This window comes from Chamaea fasciata, unplaced genomic scaffold (assembly GCF_029207755.1).
Source record: "Chamaea fasciata isolate MVZ Bird 193981 ecotype frontalis unplaced genomic scaffold, bChaFas1.0.hap1 SCAF_1, whole genome shotgun sequence".
In the NCBI taxonomy this organism is placed as follows: Eukaryota; Metazoa; Chordata; class Aves; order Passeriformes; family Sylviidae; genus Chamaea; species Chamaea fasciata.
Genome location: NW_027094086.1, coordinates 114,058,782 through 114,080,052, shown reverse-complemented (window position 1 = coordinate 114,080,052; position 21,271 = coordinate 114,058,782). Strand labels below are relative to the sequence as shown.

Sequence of the window (21,271 nt, the reverse complement as noted above, 5' to 3'; positions counted from 1 at the left end):
TCCAGTGTCTGACTGGTTAAGGTGCTCAATGCACTCCCCACCAGCATGGCCAGTATGAGCTGAAAGGGACCTGCCTCTCAGTCGGCCACTAGTTTTTGTCACTCAGCACAAAAGGCACGTTGAATTAACTATCTTGGACTTACATGACTGTTTTGAACCGCATTCCTATTTTTCAGATTAATTCAGACAAAAAGATGCATTCTTAGTGGAAGATGGAGAGAACAAGAACCACTACTAGATTATGTATTTACTGAGCACTATAAAATCCTCTTTGAAAATTAATCCTTGGGCCATCAGCAGAGGAAACAAAACCACCACAGGTTGTCTTAATGGGACTGCATAGTACAGAGGCTTTGCCATCTTGAATAAGCTTTGTGGAGAAGGCCAAGATTACTATTCTGCCCTGAAGAAATTTGTGTTGTTTCAGTCTAGGCATTTTCTCTCATTCCACAGAGAAAAGGCAAAATTTGTATGATCTTAGAGTGGAGCAACAGGAAGTCACATAAAATCAATCCTTAAAGGGCTGCTGCAGTGGACAGCAGCTCATATGAGAAATGTGCTCTGCTTAGTGGGGCTGAGCATACTCTGTGAATGACTGTGTTTGCATATCTGTGGAGAAAGGGACTTTCTGAAGAGTTGGAAAGTGTGAAATTAAGGTGTTATGAACTTTTTACACAGCAAAAATGAGTTAAGTTTGTAAAATGATTCCTGTGGCTGTTGTTTGCCTGTTAAACAACAGCTAGTTGTTGGAGTGCTGGAGCACTCCAAAACCCTTGATGGAAAATTCCATAATTGCCTAAATAGTGATAAGAAATATTTCTTCTTACCTTCCCTCTCCAAACCTATGTACTCCAGAAATTACATTGATCAGAAATATAGGCTGAATTATGTCTTGTATTTGATTTATGGCAAATTTAAGATCTAGTGTCTTCCACAAGGTAGAAATATGACCTTTGTTATGTAGGAAATAATCTATTTGAGGTATGCACTTTAGGAAGGATAATGGGAAAATCCATAGTGATCACTAAATTAACTATAAACCCTCACAGAAAGACCCTGGTTGCAATACTCAGTGGTTATCAGAAAAAGCATCCCAGCTCAATATTTTTCAGCAGCAGCATAAGCAAGAAAATGAATGAATGGATGTAACAAAGCTGAAATAGTTGGATGACAAAGAAGAATAAGATGAGGATGATACTGAAAATATGAGAAAGCCCTCATGTAAATCATACTTGCCACTGACAGCCTCACCTCAAACAGCAGGTACAGTTCTACTGCCTTCAGTGTCTCAGGAAGAGTTTCTCTAAAATAAAAGGCATTCAGAAAAGCAAACAGCCTTAGCTGCATGGGAAATTTTCATAGATTAAAAGAAAGAAAAGAGGAAAAGATTAAAAGCAAGAAAAAAAAAATATCCCCAGGACACAATCAACAAACAATAAAGGACATGTTTCCATTTCTGTTCACTCTTCAGAGGATGCAGGAACAAATAATTGTTATCCAAGGAAATTAAAAAACTACAAATCCAAAAATAATCTAAAAAGGTCTTACATTCTGCCCAATAACTTGGAGACCTATTGCTACAAAAATCTAAAGATATTTTTATTAAAATCACCTGAATCTGAAGGGCAAAAAAGACCAAAAAAGAAATCCATGTATTAGTCAGAGACAAAAAAGTATTTTGGGTTTTTTTTTTTTAAGGACATCCCGTTCCAGGACAGCCTTTTGACACAAGCTTTACTCAACATTATGATAACTTGCAGGAGATGTGGATTTGTATACATATATTGAAAAGCTTAGTTGAATCTTGGGTAGATGAGCCAGATATTACCAGCTACCTGTTGCCTCAATGTAGGCTTTGTGTGCCTCACCACAAGAATCTGTTTCTACAGACTGTAGTCAACATGCATGGGTGGCCAGGGCTGATGTGACAAACAGTCACATTTTTATATTTTTTTCAAGCTGTTTGTGGCTTATAAGGCTGATAAACCTACCAACTTACCAGACAGCTGAGCTGACTGCCAAAACCTGGATGGTGCGTCTCAGGCCATACACTTGCTTCAGTGCTGTGGAAAAGACACCTTTAATTAGACCCAAAATATCTGTTATGTTCCTCAGGAAGAAAACTTTACTTTCTGTGTATTATTACTTCTTTGCATGAAAGTAGTGTGAGAGTAACTTTTCTAGCTAATGCATAGTGCCTAGATTTTAAAGTAATTGAGAAGGAGGCTTTGTTATTCAAAAGTAGATCTTTCAATATGGTTCTTATAGAATTTAATAGTATCTCCATTTGTGGATATATTTACTATAAATAGCTTAATCATTTTTCTGACATCAGAATGTCTCTTATCTGATGACTTCTTACGAGCACATTAAAAAAAGAAGGTGGCATATTTGATAAGTCTCTGTGGCCTCCCTAAGAAGGGAAGAGAAGGGAGTGCTGGGGGATTAGAAGTCTGATTAGTGCATAATGAGGAACTTTACTTTCTAAAATAAAATTAGGGTAATTATAAAATGACATGTTCACATATGAATGCAATGACTTTACTAAGGTTTCCATAGAGTTGGAGTTCATAACATGTGGAACTGCCATAATTTCTGACGCTAAAATGAGAAATTTGCATGGGCACATTTCTTTATTTTGCGGTTGCTTTCCTTGACACTTGCTAGCTCTTTATTCCTTTTGTTTCCTCTAGTCTTTCCCTAACTCTTCTCTATGTTCTGATATGGTTTTGAGGGGGTACACTCCAGTGATACTGCTCCTTTGCGCTGCTGGTGTTCTGTTGACAGAGCCACCCACACAGACACCTAGAGATTGTGCCCTGAAAGAACTCTGAACAAGGCTGTGGGTTGGAACCATAATGAAAATACCGAGTCAACACATTCTACTTGCATTATGACTCTGACCTCTGATCTGGATGGGGACTTCACTTATTTCTCTTTTTTCTGGGAGGCATTGACTCTTAGGGAGACTCTGTGCACAAATAAGCTTACTGAGAGACCCTTGCTGACTACAAGTGGAGCTGAAGACCCTCACAGACAAAGACAGCATGAATGGCCAGTGATGCTGTCCCCAGGAGTCCTGTCCTGATAAAGTGAATTGTTAATTAATCATTCTGTTGAAATAAATATCAGATCTCTCTCAACATAGGAAGAATAAAATGTCTGCAGGTTTGGTTTGTTTTTCCCTTTAACAATATTTCATCACTTATTCTAAAGTGTTAAAACATTTTCAGCATGAAAACCAATAAAAGCTGGTTCTGGTTTTGTTATTTGGGTATTTATTAAAATCTCTTCAAATGGGGTTATGTTTGCTATAGCAGACTCTCCTGTTTGACATATATGTTTTGCTATATGTTTGGCATGTGGCAGGTTTTTTTGCACCACTCTATTATTACATTATTATTATTATGGCTCTTTAACTTTGAAGTAGGATTTAGTTCTACCAAGGTTTTTTATCAGGCAATAAAGAGAGGGAGATGTAAAACCTGTTCATGCTGAGGTTTCAGTTCCTGTAACCTATCTGCCAGAAATATTTATAAGAATACTTTTGGAGAAGTAGTAGATGTTATTTTATAACTTGCAACAGCAACTCTAAACCAGCTGTACAATGCAAGAATTTTCCCTACTAACTGTGTAGCAAATTTACCACAAGTGCAGCACAGATTAACACCCAACTAAATATATGATGAAATTTTGTTTTTTTAAAGATAGTTCTAAACAACTATAGAAGGTCCACAGCTACCTGTATGCTACTGTGTGTGGTAAGACGTATATTCATTTAAGGTAGTTGGATTTTATTTATATTTATAGTTCTTTACTACTGTAAGGATGATCCCTCCATAGTTACTTTCCTGTTTATACATAACATCCCTGTGTAGTTCCATCTGGGAGTGAAGTGTGCCAGCACTGAGGAGTGGAGTGGTCCAACGTTCTTGTGTTTTTGTACCTTGTAACCTTGATGAAATATAATGGTAATTAGCATTACTGATGACATGCAGAGGCGGCATAATGCAGCAGAGGTAAGTACAGACTTTGCATGAACATAAACTACAACACCTTTCCATGATGAAACCCCCAGCACATACACGTATAAAACCCACACAAATACATAAAATCAGTGCTTAAATGCATTACAACTTCCCATGCATTTTTCTGCCTGTGCACAAAAGGAAAGCTGAGGGAGGACTTGAGCAGCAAACACTTGCACAGGTACCTCTTTTGCATCTCTCTAGGGAGTTAGTTGGTATTTCTGCTGAAAGCTGCCAGTCTATTGGGTTTGCCCCAGCTATTCTTCTTTTTATCATGGCACCACTCACTCTTCCTGGGTGAACCCTTTCTGTAAGGAATCTCTGCCCTTCCAGCTTTGCACATGTAAGAGGCTGTCTCCTCCACAGCTTATTTTGCAAACTCCCTACACCAGGACATGTAATTCACTGTGACAGCTAGCCCCTTCCCCTCACCCCCCCAATAATTTTATTTTTCTTTCCTTGGGTCTCTGTAGGTCTTGTCTAGAGTCTGCACAGATTTGCCAGGGCAAGATAAGTATGCATACAATTAGCAAGAAGAAAATATGCGCAAGTAACTGAGCTTCAGTTGGCAGAGGATGTTCTGTTTTCAGTTATTGCACTTTAATCCAGTTCTTGACTCTTGACTCAAATTCTTCTCTTTTGTACACGACAGACATCCATTTTTTTTTTTGTGACAGCTGCTTTTTACCCATTCCAAAGTTTATATGCTAATACTCTTGCTGCTCCATGCAAACTAAAGCAGAAGTTAGCCCAACCTCCTTAATTAAGGCTTGCATGCCTCCATTTAGCTCAGCTGCTTGGAGGAAAAGCAGCCTTCCAGGGTGAGCTGTCTCCTCTATAGGGTGCTGCCCTGCTCTTTGGATGCTGCTTCTGAGCCAGGTAGGGAAGCTGCTTTCTTTCTTATTGCCCTTTGGAGGTGAGGAAAACTGTTGTGCAGACAAAAGCTAATAGGGACACATCAAAGCCTGTCTTAGTTTTTTTTCCTCTGCAATTTCCTCAGTCAAAAGGCAGGGGAGGAAGCGTTTTCTATCTTTAAAGTTTTTATTGAGGACTGGTTGGCATTGTCTACTCAAGGCTAGACTGAATAACTCTGTCTTTGTTTCTCTTTGTTCTAGATGGGGGCTAAGATTTCTGAGCAATCTTCTTATTTCCTGCTATGTTTTGGAATAAAACTTTAGAATACTGTTCGTTATTGCATATTGCAGAAATATGACTTGAAAGTGGTTGTTGTGTTAACTTGTACAGGTCCTGTGAAAGTGGAGCAGATTGACTCAAGCCACAAATGCAGCAGGGCACTAAAGACACAGCTACAGCACACATTAAACTGAGCAGAATGTGAAGTTGTGAGCACTGGTGAGCTAGCTTAGGTACTGTCCTGGTTTTGGCTAGGATAGAGTTGACCTTTTTCTAAGCAGCTGGGACTATGCTGTGTTTTGGATTTACTATGGTAGAGGTCTGCTGGATAGTCAGTCCTTCTAGGCAATTGATGGAATCATACTGAGGGATGAGCAAGAAGAAAATCTTGTCTTTAAATTAGATATTGATGGATTAGTTTCCACATGTCCAGGTTTATTCTTGACATGTTGTATATATCTATTTGCTCAATAAGTTAAAAAGCAACAGTAAAGTAAGCTGTAAGTCTGAAGGAACTGGAACACAATAATGCTGCACAGAGATGCCTAATTAACAAGACTGTGAAGTAACTGGAGTAAATTAGCAGAGACAATTAATTTACGTTGCATCAAAATACACACTGGAATGCAGCAGAGTGAATGCATAATTTTCATCTCTGATTGCTCAAAGGAACTTACGGGACCTGATCTTCAATTTATTTTCACCTGATCCCTGAAAAGCATATGGAGACTTCTAATGTTTTCAAATTCCATTGTGCAATGTCTGGAATTTAAAGTATTTTTCTGCTTCAAGAGGTTGGAGTGTAATCGCTGAGTAGCAGTGTATCCATTATATTAGTTTCTTCTCTCCAAGGCTATGGTTATATTCTAAAGTTGCATATGCAGCAGTGGTGATGGTGGAAACTCTTTGTGATCATCTCTAGGAAAAAGATTATTTTAGGTGCAGAATGTAGATAGGCCCTGAAAGTCAAATAAAGGATTTTTTTTAAAAAGGGCAGGTTTGTTGTTGCAAGCAAAAATGCTCTGATCCAATGGATTGTTTGAACCCTGTCTCAGGTGTCCCCTCACAATGGCAGCTGAGGCAAGTTAGTGAAAACCTTGCATCATACTGACATACCACAGACCAGGTCCAGTATTACTATGTGCTACTTACACTGTAAATTCCAAGTGCTGTACATCCTTAAAACACCACCTTTCTGGCCTCATAAACTACTTCTCTGCTACCAGAGGAAGGGAAGCTATGATAACTCTGTAGAGTTCCTTGGTGGTATGCATTTGATTCTCAGCAGAGGATCTAGGAGCACAAAAGCTTCTCCTGAATGACTAAGAAAGCACATCTTAGAAAGTCACATAATTGAATGCAGACCAACTTGTTCTTTCATCTGCACCACTTTATTTTTTATTCACAGTCCAAAAATTGCAAAATGCGGCAGCTTCTCTTCTCATGTAACTCCCTGTGTTAAGAAGACATGTCTTAAAGACCAGTTCCAACTATCATAATGAGCAAAGTTAAATCTGAAGTGGGTCTATAGCCAAATAAATACCCAACAGAAGTAAGGGTTGGCTCTGAAGAAACTTGTCTTCACATTAATGGCTTTGACGCTTCTGTGTACTTGCAGCAAGTAATTCAAGGTGCCTATTGTTTTAATGATGGCTGGTAACAGTGAAGCAAAATCCTATCCTCAGTGAATTAAATGCTTGGTGCTGTAGTGAGTGATGAACTAAGTGCACTTACCTAGAAGACCTGTGCTACTGTCCCCTCTAATGCAAGTGTGCCTTTGAAACAGCTGCTATAAATTACATCAGGCAGAATTTGTATACTGGTAGACTTGGGTCATTTTCTAACTGTGAATTTGTTGATGTGAGTATAATGCTTAGTAATTGGGGACATCCTCTTTGGGCATGCTCTACTTACTATATAAATGAGGTGCTTCTCAGAAAGAAAATAAAGAAATGTCTGCTTTTCCTCACTTGAATAGCTCTGCAGAGAATCTGAAAGCTGGAGCTACCACTTGCAAGTTAATGAGCAACTAATACTTAAACTATACCTGTCTAACCCAAAGACTCACATGCAATTTCATGTGGGTACCAGAGGCAGGAGAAATGTTAGCTTTGAATAAGAACTCATTCATTTTCATTTCTTCACTGGTTAAAAAAAAAACAAAACAAAACACCCAAACAAACAAAAAACCAAACCCAAACCATAGAAACTTTAGGTGGAAAAGTTTAGGTGGAAACTTCTTTGAATAATTTTGTAGTCATGTCTTGAAATGATTGTTTTATTTGCTTTGAGCTGAAAAGAGAAGACATGCCAAGACATTTTTTGTCCTTCTTATGTGACTCTTACTTTGTAATGTCTACTGAGAAATCCCTGCTGAAGAGGGTGGTTGCTATTTTTCACTAACACTTCTTTAGGAATTGTAAGTCTGAATTCCTTGACCTTTCATTAAGGGCTTGATTCCATCGATGAAAATCATACTTCTGATTGATTTTTTTTTTTTTTTTTTGCTATGATATATCTATTTTACAATTAGGACAAACCCAGCAAAAGTCACAGGAGCATACGTGGGAGAAGAATTTTGGTTTTCAGAGAGAACTAACTGGCTGAATATGTTTCTGAAACTGAGATCATTAAGCAGAATTTTTTTTCAAGTAGGAAGGATATGGAGAAGATTCAGTATTTTGCAATCATTGTTTAATTTAATTGATGTCCTGATTCTAAAAGTACAAAAGATTTAATCAGGATTGGCTTTAGTGTAATTATTTAGTAAGCTTTAGTGCTGGAGGAATGAATTTAAGTGGGAATGAGACATTACTTCACTCAACTGTAAAACAGAACTCTTGAACTTGATGAAGGGTTTGACCTTCTTTCTTTTTATTAATCTCATTTTTCCCTCTGTACTTCAAGTTGTTTGGCCAAGAGCAATAGCTGAGGAGCCATGATGCTGCATCAGAAGATGTTTCCTGTAGAAAATGGTGCTGGGAAATCACACTGGATAGATAACGTTTTTGGGAGCATAGAAATCAGGAAGTCCACGTGTTGCTCTGTGTAGATTCTCCTAAATCAAAACCTGTGTTTTGCCCAAAGTAGGGGAAGTGTTCCAGAGTGAGTTGGCTTGTTATGACCACCCTCAGAGACTCTGACTCACATTCATGGTGTGGAGTGTTGTGGTTTGAAATGTTGCTGCCTCTGGGCTGTGGAGATTCTTGCACCCATCGTTGCAATGGATGAAGGGAACGTGTGATTTTGTATGCAGTTTTGGTGAGTGTGAAAGGGAGAGTTCACAAGAACCCAAGGCTTGGTAGGCTGGGGACCAACCAGCCAAAGTACAGGCTGCCAACTGCTGTGCCTTGGCAATGCAGGGCAGCCCAACAGCTCACCTTGGGGGCCTAAGCAAGAAAATAAAATGAAGCTTCAGATGCCCAAATAATTTTTCACACCACACATTTAGAGGCATTGCCACTGGACAGGAAGATCAAGTTAGATGTCAGAAATGTTATGATTTTATGCTTCCTGGAGGTTTTATTGAAACCTCTTTTTTTTTAAAAAAAAAAAATCTGTTCTATAACCTCAGCCACCTTGCTTCCCCTGGGCCAAGGTGAGAACAGGTATCATACCAGCTTACCAGAAATTAAACTCCTTTTTTTGTGACATTTTCTTTTAATTTTTATTTTCTTTGTGAAATGCACCATCCCAGATGGGACTTTGAGATTCAACAGGTTGCATTTACTTATATATTGCTTGCCCATGTTTGTCTGGTAAAACACGTAGACCTGGGATTAGAAGAGTGAGAAGAGAGGTTGTGTCAGGGAAACCCAAGGCATGTGGCAGCCTTGCCAGGGGAAACCTGCTTCTGAATGCAGAATCCTGGAAAACTCGTTTAGCTTCAGCTAAATGTTGTAGGTGAAAAAAGAGACCTAGAGAAATAAAAATAATAGTATCCTATTGAATGTTTCAGATGGAGAAGCTCACACAAAAAGCTTCCTGAAAGTCTCTTTTCACTTAAAAAGCTGAAATCAAAAATAGGTCTCAACTTTAATAATCTGAAGGAGATAAAATTGGACAGTTACTTTTGGGGTTTAATTTTCTGATGATACCATCAGAAGGAAGAAGCTTAGTATAACATGAGAGTTTGTCAAATATTTTTCAAGATGTTTAATGTTTGAGAGGAAGGGAAAGGTAAGACAAAATCCCTCAGTGAATGCTTCCATCATTTCCTTTGTTTGCATTCTGATGACATTTGATTACTTAACTTATAAAGATATTCAAGTGGCTGTAAGTACTTCACCAAGCCCTTGTGTGTTATAGTTGCATAAACAGTTGAGCAAAAAATACTGAGCAGGGCTTTTAGGAGCTGTGAGATGCTGCTCCTTCATCTGTTGGTGGACATGTCTTGGCCAAGCTGAGATTTGCCTCAATGAAGTGCAAATTTTTCTTGCTTGTGCTAATGAACCCGGGAGCTGAATGACGGGTGGTTTGACAGAAGAATGTGCCGTTTTACTTCCAGGCCTAACTTAGCTGCTTCAGCAGGTCAGTGAATTTCAGAAAACAATCTGGGAAACTAATAGTAATGGCAACTTAGCTGTCTCTTCCAGAAGTTCATTTTAAGTCTTCTCATTCGAGGACTCATTCAGAGGCTCTGTCTAAATTGGGATGTCTGACCAGTTTCTGGTTTCCTTCCAAATATATGTACCTTTGCTGAAAGTGGTGTCTGTAGACAATGAGATGTCTGTTCCTTCTATTAGCACTGACTCAATTTCTAACACTCCTAGAGATCCAAATCAGGGAACTCAACGACTTTTTTTAGAAGATGCTGAAGATTTAATGTTTAATATAATTGGGAAAGTTTCCTCTGTGGCCTCATAGACTAGATATGGTCCTTGCTTTTCTCTAGCTGTGTTGTAGTGAGTGGCCCTGGGTGACAAAGTACTCTCAATGTGTCTTTAAATTGTGATGTGTCAGTGTATTAACAGGTACTCCCATTACAGGTCTTGAGTGTATCATCATCTGCATTTTCTTGATTGTGTCTGAGCAAATGTTCTTGCCCTAAAGGGGTCAGCACTAAAAATAAACATTTCATGTGGTGAATTACTGCAATTCAAGTGGTATATTCTATGAAGGGAATGAAAAAGAACAAAAACTTCACTGCTGTCCTTGGCCATTGCAGTGAAGAATGAAAATCACACACTGAGGAGAGGAACAATGAGGGAAGGCAATAATGGAATATTGCATCACAAACTGGAAATACTTCAAAATGAAATACAAATACACATTTCCATTTGTGTCTGTCATTAACTCTATACTGGGACGCAGCAGGTCTGGGATAAAATTTAATAGAAAATGTCTATCAGGAGAGCGATGAAACCCCTCTTGACCTTAAATTTGGTTTTTTTTCTGGAGTATTTTGTTTAGTGTTTTTTGGGTGGTGATTTTTGTGGTTTTCGTGAGAAGGGTTTTTTTCTTCTTGTTGTTGTTGGTTGGTTTTTGGGTTTTTTTTTGTTTGCTTTTAAACTGACAGAAAACAAAACAAACAAAACCCACAAACCCTCACATAATGGAAATTAATGTCAATAAGAGAATATGTGGAATTCAGAGTCTATAACTGCCTCAATGGTATGTTCTCAACTCTTCTCCTGGGATGTTAGCTAATCTATACTGCATCACTTTCAGATTCTGTATGTTCTTTAAACCAACTATTGGCATGTCAAGCATGAAAAAACACTTGGACACACTTAGCAGCATACCTTACTTATGGTCATCTTTGGTTGCTGTAGTAGGCACAGCAAACTGTAGTAATTAACAGTTACAGTTCAGCAGCTATGAAGGTTCAACTCTTTCCCACGGGCTTCAGTCATACACTTAGGAAGAAAAAATATCCTTTGAGTTAATTGGAAATCGCTCATGTTGTATGTCAAACCACAGAGCAAAGAAGTTTCGAAAAATCAGTGGCATGAATGATTGTTTGCATGACACTTTTTGGTAGTTGCAGTGAAAGAATAGAAGTCAGATCTTTTAGCCTTCTCTTTTTCAGGGCAGGGCTGAAAAATAATGGGTGTCTTTTAGAACTACAGCAGAAGCTATATACAAATTAGTCATGTAAAGAAAAAGTTCAAATCTATCAAAGAAACTCAGTTTTAATCAAAGGTGATACAGTTTGAAGAAATGGAGGGGAGAAGTTGGAGAGAAACAGATGACCCAGTGAATGTTCTTGTTAGGCAGCAGCTTCTGAAAAGAATTCACTACAGCTGTAGTACTTGTTTGTATGTCCTTTTCATCTTCAATAATAAACCCACACCTATGTATACACTTATGGTCTCCTGCATGCTGAACAGCTCTGCTAAATCAAAGCCTATATTATAAGGTCTGTTTACAAGTGATGTTTAGAAACTGACATGTAATGTTGCTCTGGATGGGAAAACATGAAGCAGTGTTTATCAGACCTCTGTAAAATGCAGAGACCTTCTAGAAGCGATCTTTGTGTTAAGATATTTTTGTATGCACAAATATGACAGTTTGTTCCTTTTAAAATGGAGAAGTGCTGTTTTGTTGGAGGTTTTTTTTCCCTTTCTGTTTTCGGTTTGGTGTCCCCTGCCATTGCCCCATTCATATTGTTTGGGGCAACTGGTTATCCCATCACTTGACACAGCTACAGGAAGAATTGCAGCACAGAATTTGTGCTACTTGATTAAAAAAAAAAAAAAAACAGGAAAGAGCAGCACTTTCTCTCTTTGCTCATCAGCAGCTAAATAAATGTGGTTCCAAGGGAACAATATTTGCATAATACAAAGTTTTTTCTCTAGTTCAGGAGCTAGGAAATTAACAAAGCTGATTTTAATTCACAGCCATCATCCAGAGTCTGTAAAGGTTGTTTTGAGTAGAGTGGCAAACAGGTTATTGTGTGACAAGGCTGGATCTGAAATGCATGAGGAACATGCCCTCTGCTACCTACCTACATCAATCTGCCTGTATAGAGATATTTCAGTCTATTCTGGTAAAATGCTACTGCTCAGTGATACCAAATAGGGATTTTTTACAAAGTGTTAGAGTAGCTTTTCCCTGCTTCTATATTTGCATATAAATTATTCGTGTTTACATTAGCTTATAAACTAAATTTAGAATTCTTTAGGATCTTCTTCTTAAATATTCTGTGCAGACTGACGAATACTGTAATATTAGGATTCCTTTAGATCCAACGGCTGCCTTGGATAACATTGGCCATACGGTGTTATTTATGTTTGTGCTCCCTAGCAGGAGCAGATGGAATCTCCTTCGGGCGGCTTTGCTGCTTTTGCACGTGGGAGGCCTGGAGAGTAACTGTTGGTGACTACTCATCTGCCCTGCCTCCCATTCCATCCTCCCACCTCTCCTCTGTGAGCAGGGGTGAAATGCAGGCTCTGCTCAAATCTTGCCACTGAGGCCAACTCAGTGAAGATTCTTTCTGTGATGCACAGTCCCTTCAGTCCCTGCTGTTGCTGGAGACACGGAGATGGCTTGGAGCTTGCACGGAACTGTTAGGCAAGAGCTTGGTGGCCAAGGCTCAGTTCAGATACGGCTTGGAAATAGGTGGAGCACAGCACCTTTTCTTAAACAAGCTTTGGTATCATGATATTGGGTACCTCTGCACAAGCCTGAGGGAAGCTGCTGCAGCATCCCTCTCTGTGCTCCAGCTTACCTGTGTAAGCATATCCTCCTGGAAAGATTTCAGGGCTGCAGGGAACCTGGGACTACCATGACAACACTGCCAGGAGAAGCAGATATATCTGGTTTAGATGACTGGGGTTGGATGAAACAAGTGGACCCACTTTCTGGGAGGGTGTTTTCTCATTTAAAGGTTATATTCATGGCTGTGCCTGGGTGTACAGGTGGTTCCCTACTTTCCCCAGTGAGGCAAGACTAACTTTTTCATGGCATGTGAATGTTTGAAGGCAAAGACTGATATGGGATAAATATATGCAGTGATTCAAAACCACTATCTTACGTAAGAGAAGTAATTCCTTAAGCTGATAACCAGATTGAAAATAGCTTGTATAGAGGAAATGGCTGAAACTGACAGTGTAGTAAGAGTAAACAAAGATGGCTTTTATATTACCAACAGTGGGGTTCTTCAGGGCTCCATCTTAGGCCCATTTGCCATTCAACATCTTCATAAACAATTTGGATACAGGACTGGAAGGAATACTAAGTAAACTGCTGATGATATGAAATTGGATGGAGCTGTTGACTCCCTCAAAGGCAGAGAGGTCCTGCTCAGAGACCCTGAAATGTTAGAGGGCTGGGCAATCATCTACCATGTGAAGTTCAACAAAGACAAGTGGAGAATTCTGCACCTGGAACAGGGCAACCCTGGATGTATGTACAGGCTGGAGAGCAATCCTGGGGAAAGGGACCTGGGGGTTCTGGTTGATGGCAAGTTGAATGTGAGTCAGCAGTGCCCTGGCAGCCAGGAAGGCCAACCCTGTCCTGAGGGGCATCAGGGACAGCTTGGCCAGCTGGGCAAGGGGAGGAATTGTACCGCTCTGCTCTTCACTGGGGCAGCCACACCTCGAGTGCTGGGGGCAGGTTTGGGAGCCACAACATGAGAAAGCTATTAAGTTATTAGAGGGCGTTCAAAGGAGGGCAAAAAGATGGTGAAGGGTCTAGATGGGAAGACACATGAGGACTGGCTTAGGACATTTACCTTGTTCTCCTCACTGAAGGAGACCAAGGGGAGACTCATTGTGCTCTACAGCTGTCTCGTGAGGGGAAGAGGAGGGGCAGGCACTGATCTCTCCCCTGTGGTGACCAGCGACAGAACCTGGGGGAATGGCCTGAAGACGTATAAGGGAAGGTTTAGATTGGATATGAGGAAAATGTTTTTCACCAGGAGGGTGGTTGGGCACTGGAACAGGCTCCTCAGGGAAGTGATCACAGCACCAAGCCTGGCAGGGTTCAAGAAGCATTTGGACAGTACTCCTGTGCACATGGTGCAATTCCTGCAGATGTCTTGTGCAGCACAAAGAGTTGGACTTGATGATCCTTGTGGGTCCCTTCCAACTCAAGGTATTCTGTGATAACAGTTTACAATACAATTTATCAGAAAACCATAAGTAGGTTCTTTCTCTTGTTTTTTTTTTCTGTTTTTTCTTCTTTTTCTCTTTTTTCCACCCACATAATTCAAAGCCTCATCTCAAAACAGTGGGATAACAAATTCACACTGCAAAGCTTTTGGTAGTTTATGTTTGTGGGATTCTTTTATATTCAGCATCCATGAAAGGGAGCTGTTCACTGAAACCCAGCAGTGGCTAGGTACATGAGAAATCATGCCCTCCTCTGTTCATGATTATTTATTGATTAAAATACAATGTACTGAATTTCAAATTACTTATTGAACAGCTTGAATGCCTGATCATTCTTTTATGGCCTTAAAATACAATGGAAACACAATGTTTTGAGTACATCTACCTATTCTCACTTTCCATTTATAAATTATAAAGCAGTTGGTTTTGATAATAGTAGACTCTCTTTGTCTCAAAAGTGCAAAACCTTTGCAGCTAAAAGTAAACAGGATATTTAGATGGAATTTTAATTAAATGTGTCTTTTCCTCCTCATTGGGAAACCCTTCCAGCAACAGCTCGAAAACATACAAGGAAAGATTTCTTTATGTTCCTATTATCTGTTCAAGTCTCAAAGGAGTTTTTCCATCTTGTTATCCAGGGTTTATGTGAACCACAGGTACTTTCAGTCTCTTACTACACTTCTGATGTTTTAATTTGGATGTCTCTATTTAAATCATTTTAAGATTCCTTTTCAGCCTGTTAGAAATAATGTATGTGTTGCCACCATAATAGATTAGGGTATTTCAAAGCTGAAATTACATGTATCCATTGGGAACACTTTGGAACTAAAAAGTATTTTTCCTAGGGTTCAAGAAATATGGCCTGATGATTTAGAGGACCAGACACAGTAAAATAGGCTCTGTGTGTAAATGATTTTATGACCACTCATGGTTTAGGAATTTATTACAAGTATTTTCAACAACCTGATTTAAAGGACATGTGAGAGAAGGTTGATGAAACACGAAGTAATGGTTTAACAGGGCACAAGTGAATAATTTTATAGTAATAATCTGCATTAATGAATGGTTGATAAACACATGTATATGGTGGTGGCCCTGAAGCATTAATATTAAAGATAATAATAAATCTGAATCAAAAATAAGTATCTGTTTTCATAATTCAAGTGAACCTGCTTACAAAACCCGTCTACTGCAAAAGCTTTTCCCCTGCCAATAAGCAAAATGTAAATTTAATTGGATATTAAAATCCATCTACCCTGTATTTTCACATGACCCTGTGAGCATGACCATTCTCATAGATCCTGATTCTCTGCTGATTCCTATTGGCCCTGCAGCCTCACACCTAGGCTAAGTGTTGAGGAATGCATTTAGTGAAGGTAGCTCAGCGTGCAAACTGTAGTTTGAAGCTCTGGGAAGCTTCCAGTGGAGGCTCTGGGTGTTTCTACTACCTATTGAATGATCATGACAACCCATTTTTTAATCATCTGGATGGTTAAGTGGCAGGGCAACCAGAAACAAAAGTGACTTGGTGAAGATCACACTTGTGCACACTTGTGGCAGAGGTGGAAATTTGGCCCATCTCTATTGATTTCCATTTCAACGTGTTTATGCTCCAGATATTCAAATCTTTTTGGGTGTTGTGGGAATCCCTGTGCACCTAGCTGAAGGCTACCAACAACAGAAGTGTACAAAAGCTAAGAAAAACAATCATTCGCAAGTTCTGTGGGACATACAGGCTGTAAGAGCAAGGTTTATCCATAGCCTGTGTTATTAGATCCCTTTGAAATCCCTGCCTGAGCATATATCTGTATTTTATTGTTATTTTACACAATCGCTCTGCAGTTAAGTAACTAATTTCACCCAGGCTAATACAGTATATAAACTGCACTCTTTTCTTATAGTATCTCTCTTGATGGAAAAAATAAAATTTATTATGCATGATATTTGCCTAAACTCCTCCTCTATACTCATTTCACCACATGGAAATTCTGTCAAGAAAATGTGTCATTCACTACCTATGTTAATCCTGTGTAAATCTGGAGAAGTTCCATTCAGGTTCATTGCAGCCTTAAAATGCTGTGGCTGAAAGCAGAATGTGTCCCATGGCTCCTTTTTCCTAATGATATTCTAAACTTATCATGTAAATTCACACTTTTGTGTGCTAGAAGTAGTCATTTGTATGCAAAGATGTTGCACTGCCCTGACTATTCTAAACTGAAAAAATAAAGACTTATTTATCCAGAAATACCTGGCATAGGATGCTAAAGATTCATATTGTAGAAATTTGAAGAATTTGTAGTTATTTTGGTTGGTTAAGGCTACTGGGGAAACGATCTTTTTAGATTTTTTTAGAAAGGACTTGTGTTAGAGACCGTATAGGTAAGCAAAGAATATTTTTGCTCATTAATGTCAGCAGAATGTAATATTTATTTATTGCCTGTAACTATTGTGCCTGTAACTAAAGTTGTGTGGGAAATCAGTGAAAGATAATTTTCAATAAATATTCTGTGCTGAATAATCTGTGAGTGTGAATGACAGTGTGCCACTGATATTATATTCTGAGGAAGATCGTGTGCACTGGTTACCATAAAATATCTCTTCAGAGACAGGAGGCAATGAGGTGAAGCCATCTGCTGTGTATGTTTGTGTGTATGCACATGCACATATATGTAAAAATAAAATCTCCTTTGACTTTTCAGAAGTTCAGTTTAATTCAGTAGAACTATTTCTAGTGAAATGGGACTTTTTTTGGATTGCAGAGTGTTTCAGTGAGTTATCAGAATGACTGACCGCACCTCCTGATTCAGATACATCTGTGATGATCTTTCACTGGGATGACCCCACTGCAGAATCATGGAATCTTGCCTCTCATGAAGATAAGTATGCAAGTGAAGAGACCCAAAGGAAAAGGAGTAATGTTTTATTTCTTTTCAAAAAGTGCATAAATAATTTGATTAAATTATAACAGTACACATATTATTTAAAAATAAAAAAATAGTTAGCAATATGTTTATTTTTCACATTCCCCACATTGTCTTCCCCTGTTTCCTTCATTTGGTTTCATGTGTGTCAACAAGAGCACTGTCTGTCAGCACCAGATTTTTAAAATGAATTAGCAAGTACTTTCTCATGACACTGGTTTTGTCGGTGTTAAGATCTCTCTCATCCTTGGCTGTGGTCTGGGGGAGCTGCTGCCTAGCTTTTCTTTTATTTTCCCCTCCCCTCCCTTTTAAGATAAGTTCAGAAACCCACTCTTTGTCTCCCATATTTGTGAGGCGAACATACCAGCAGACGAGCTAGCTTTCTACTTTCTGTTTTCCTTAAGCCTCAGTAAAACAGCAGAGAGATAAAAAAGAGACACCTAATTTTCTTTGGAAGGAATCACACTATTGTTCCACTTGTTTATTCAAGTCTGGCTTCATGGAGCTGTGAAGGCTGCTCTTTGTTCTTTTTGCCTTTTTTTTTTTTTTAAGTAACTTTTGTTTCACTCTGATAAAAATGACATGGTGCATTTGCCAGAAAGCTCTGGTGCCCTCCAAAAGCTTTGACTTAAATAAGTCTTTATGCTGCATCAGAAAATCTTGCTGAAGTCTGAAGTGGTTTTGCCCAACCTTTTTCTCTGTTCCTGTCAGTTTTTTAATGTTGTCCTTCTTTAGCCACTGTTGCTTTTAATTCTTTTCTCTTTTTTTCCCCCCTTTATTTTGAAAATGCTGAGCAGAGTTAAATGCAAACCCAGGCACTTCTCATTCAAGGTTCTTAGGACTGTTCTTAGTGCAGGTGGGCTGATATTTTATAAGGGATAGCTTGCCTCCTCCTCTTTTTTTCCTACCTCACTTGAACAAGAACTAAGGAAAGATTTATTTTAGCAGTGTGATGCTGTGTCCAGGAGAAAACATTTGCTCAAATGTGTTTTTGAAAGCTGAATGCATGTGCAAGTGCATTCCAATTATCTGATTCCCTCTTGATCCTAATGAACCAAGAGAAGCTTTATCCTGACAGGCAGTGCTTGACTGCCTGCTGCTCTTTGCAAATTGTTGCTCTGTCTTACCTGGTACAGCTGCCTCCAGGCTGTCTGTGAAAGTTCACAGACAGTAATTGTTTGGGTCATGTATTAGCCTTTGGTTTACAAAGGAGGCTAAGTAATCTGAAAATTTCCATGGCATGCCTGCCGACTTTAATAATCTATTATTAAATCTATAAGGATTTTAGGTACGCCGTGCTTTACCTTAGATTTTCTGTGCTAATAAGAGCAAAAAGTCAATCCCATGACGACTTTGCAATGGAAATTGGGTGAATAATGTGTTGGTAAGGCCAGGACTGCTGCCAGAGGGAAAAATATTGCCTAATTTTTGAGACAGTGTGACTGAGTAACTAGAAAGATGCTTTGAGGTTAGGAGGGCTGGCTGTGCTTCCCTGGATATGCCCTACAGTACCAGCTGTCCAAACTTTGAAGGCTGAACTGTAAGCATCTTTCACCAGGCACTAAAAACCTTGGAGCCATTGGACATTAAAGTCTTGACCTCTCTGAATTAAGGTTTGCTCTCAACTCATAGAAAATAATTTCATACTTTGGTTAAAATATAAATAGAACAACAAATTAAGAACATCCTAATGTATAATTACTATTTCTTTTCATTTTAAGGTGAGTAAAGGGTAACCCTTCTAAAGAAGAGCTTCAAGTCAAATTGATTTAGCTCCCTAGGACATAAATAGTTGTAGCAGTGATCTGCCACTGGGGAGCCATCTCTTGATGGCTGTTATTTCCTGAGATTTTTCCTTCGATCTGCAGCTCCTCTATTCAGAAACCTTTTGGCAGGTTGCTTTCCTGCAGTTTGAATTCCCCAGCAAATATCTTGTTTGTGATGCCCTCACTGACTAGGAAGAGGACCAAGGGACAGCAGAGCTCAACCTGGGATACAGACAGCAGTGATGATATACCACTCTGACATTTTTAAGTAGTATTGGCAGCAGGTTTGCAACTGGAAATTTTCCCTCCTGAGAAGATCACCCAATGTGCCAAAATCTTCCAAACAAACTCCTCCTGCTAGCATTTGGGCTAATGAATTTTTCACCATGAACGTATCAGAGATAAGCACCTGTGGCAAACGTGTGGAGAGATCAAAAAGCATCTTGTTTGGGTTTTTCAGTGCTTGATCTCTTGCCAGCATCAGCTGCAGTGAGCAATCAAAGAGCTGTTAGGTAGTTGTCCTGGGATTTTTCAGACTGAATGAAATCAGCAGCCCAAAATCTAGACTTCTGCTTAACAAGTTAATTTACAATTAGGAGAATGTAAAAGGGAAGCCACCTCTGCTGTATAAATATTAATTATTAGTAATATTTTGCCTCTCTCTTAGCTCAAGACACCTTATTTCACTATCTCAGAGTCTCCTTTTCTGTCTTCAGTTTCCAAGGTGTGAGTCTTGTGCAATATTTAGGAAAATGGATTTCTGCAGCTTTAATATTTTCTTACTGGGAGGGAAAAAAAGCAAATGGTGTGATTGTTCATCAAGGAGCAAAACCTTCCTTCACAAAAGTAAGCTGGATCTTAAAAACCAACACTAATAACATATTCTCTATATACTTATAATGGACGTTTTAGCAATTAAAAAGCTTTCCACTCTTTATCTGGAAAGGTACTGCCTTTTTCCTTTTGTTTGTTCTAAGAGGTTCCTTACATAAAGACTTGGACCAACCTGAGCTTCAAAAGAAGGGAGACAATTCAATCAGTAGACCCAGTTTGCCCACAAATGTGGGGATATATTTTCAAAATAGTGCAATTGTATGACTGTTCTTGGGGCTACATCTGCCTGAAACTGAAAATTAGCTATAGCTAGATAGGTAGATATTTGGTGCTAGATTCGGCACAGAAGATTATAAAATGCTTTTTAAATGCAAAATTTGTTATGAAATCAACAGAAGCATCATCAGTCATCATGACAAATTCTGAACAATGTGCTTTGAAAAGTTAATCTTTCTTACTAAAATGATTAATCTAAAGGAACATGCAACTTGTCATATTGGAGTAGACTCATTTCTCCATTTGGTTTAGTATCTTGCGTCAAAGCATATCATCAGACACTATAAACCTGTTGTAGCTGGCCTCATCTCACTAAACAAGTTTATTGAACACCCTCAAGTGTGAAGGTGTCTCAAACACTCTTGGAGCCCTCACTGTCTCTGAGAGGACTATAGAGATGTCTCTGCCTGAGCTGCTTCATAACCAGTGTTATACTGACTGCCTGTAAGTGCTTGTCCTGCTGGAATCTACCAGCAATGCTTCCCTTGATGCAACTTCCAGCTCTGGATTGAGTCCTGGCCACTAAACATGTGTCCCTTCAGACAGGACTGGATGTGCATGTCTTGTCTTGGGATACATGGAGACGCCTGTGCTTTAGAGGGGATGCTGCACATCAGGCATGCAATCCAGCCAGTGTGCAAGGCTGGCCTGTGTCACAGCCCCAGCCTTCTTTACAGAGTTCACCACAACAACAGTTCCTACTGTGGATATTTGTATAATTATGGCTGAGTAAAACCCCTGAAGGTAAATATTAATGTCATGTACAGCCTTGTATGCTCCTAGAGTTATCTGAAGGTGCTGTCAGCATCAGGCAGAAAGCCTTCAGAACTGGCTGTATCTAAACCAAATCCCACAGGTTTCTAATAAGATTTTTCCTTTTTTTCCCTTATGCAAATGTAGGTTGTTGCCTCCAAGCTATTCCTTGTTGAAGGGCAACAATTCTATTTCATCAAAACCCTCGTGCTCTGCTGTGTGGAGAGGTGCTTGTGACTGCTGGTGGCTCTCACCACAGCCCCTCTGGGATTTGTCCTGTTTATTGTTAGTCCCCAACATATCTATCAGAGATACAGAGAATCCATCAGAGATACAACTCTAATAAATGAACAACTCTATTTCATCAAAACCGTGGTGCTCTGCTGTGTGGAGAGGTGCTTGTGGCTGCTGGTGGCTCTCACCACAGTCCTTCTAGGCTTTGTCCTCTTTGTTGCTAGACTCCAACGCGGCTGTTTGCTATTTCAAGGTTGTGGCCCAAAGTT

General features: G+C 39.3%; 1 protein-coding gene across 1 annotated transcript in view; it reads left to right on the top strand.

Annotated features, from left to right (window-relative positions):
* Positions 1-4,889: 4,889 nt before the first annotated feature.
* The window catches only part of LRRC3B (leucine rich repeat containing 3B), a 137,561-nt gene continuing 121,179 nt past the window's right edge, over positions 4,890-21,271 (top strand). The window contains exon 1 of the mRNA XM_066194219.1: positions 4,890-4,907. The gene's annotated coding sequence lies outside the window, so the exon portion shown is untranslated. The remainder of the gene's footprint in view (positions 4,908-21,271) is intronic.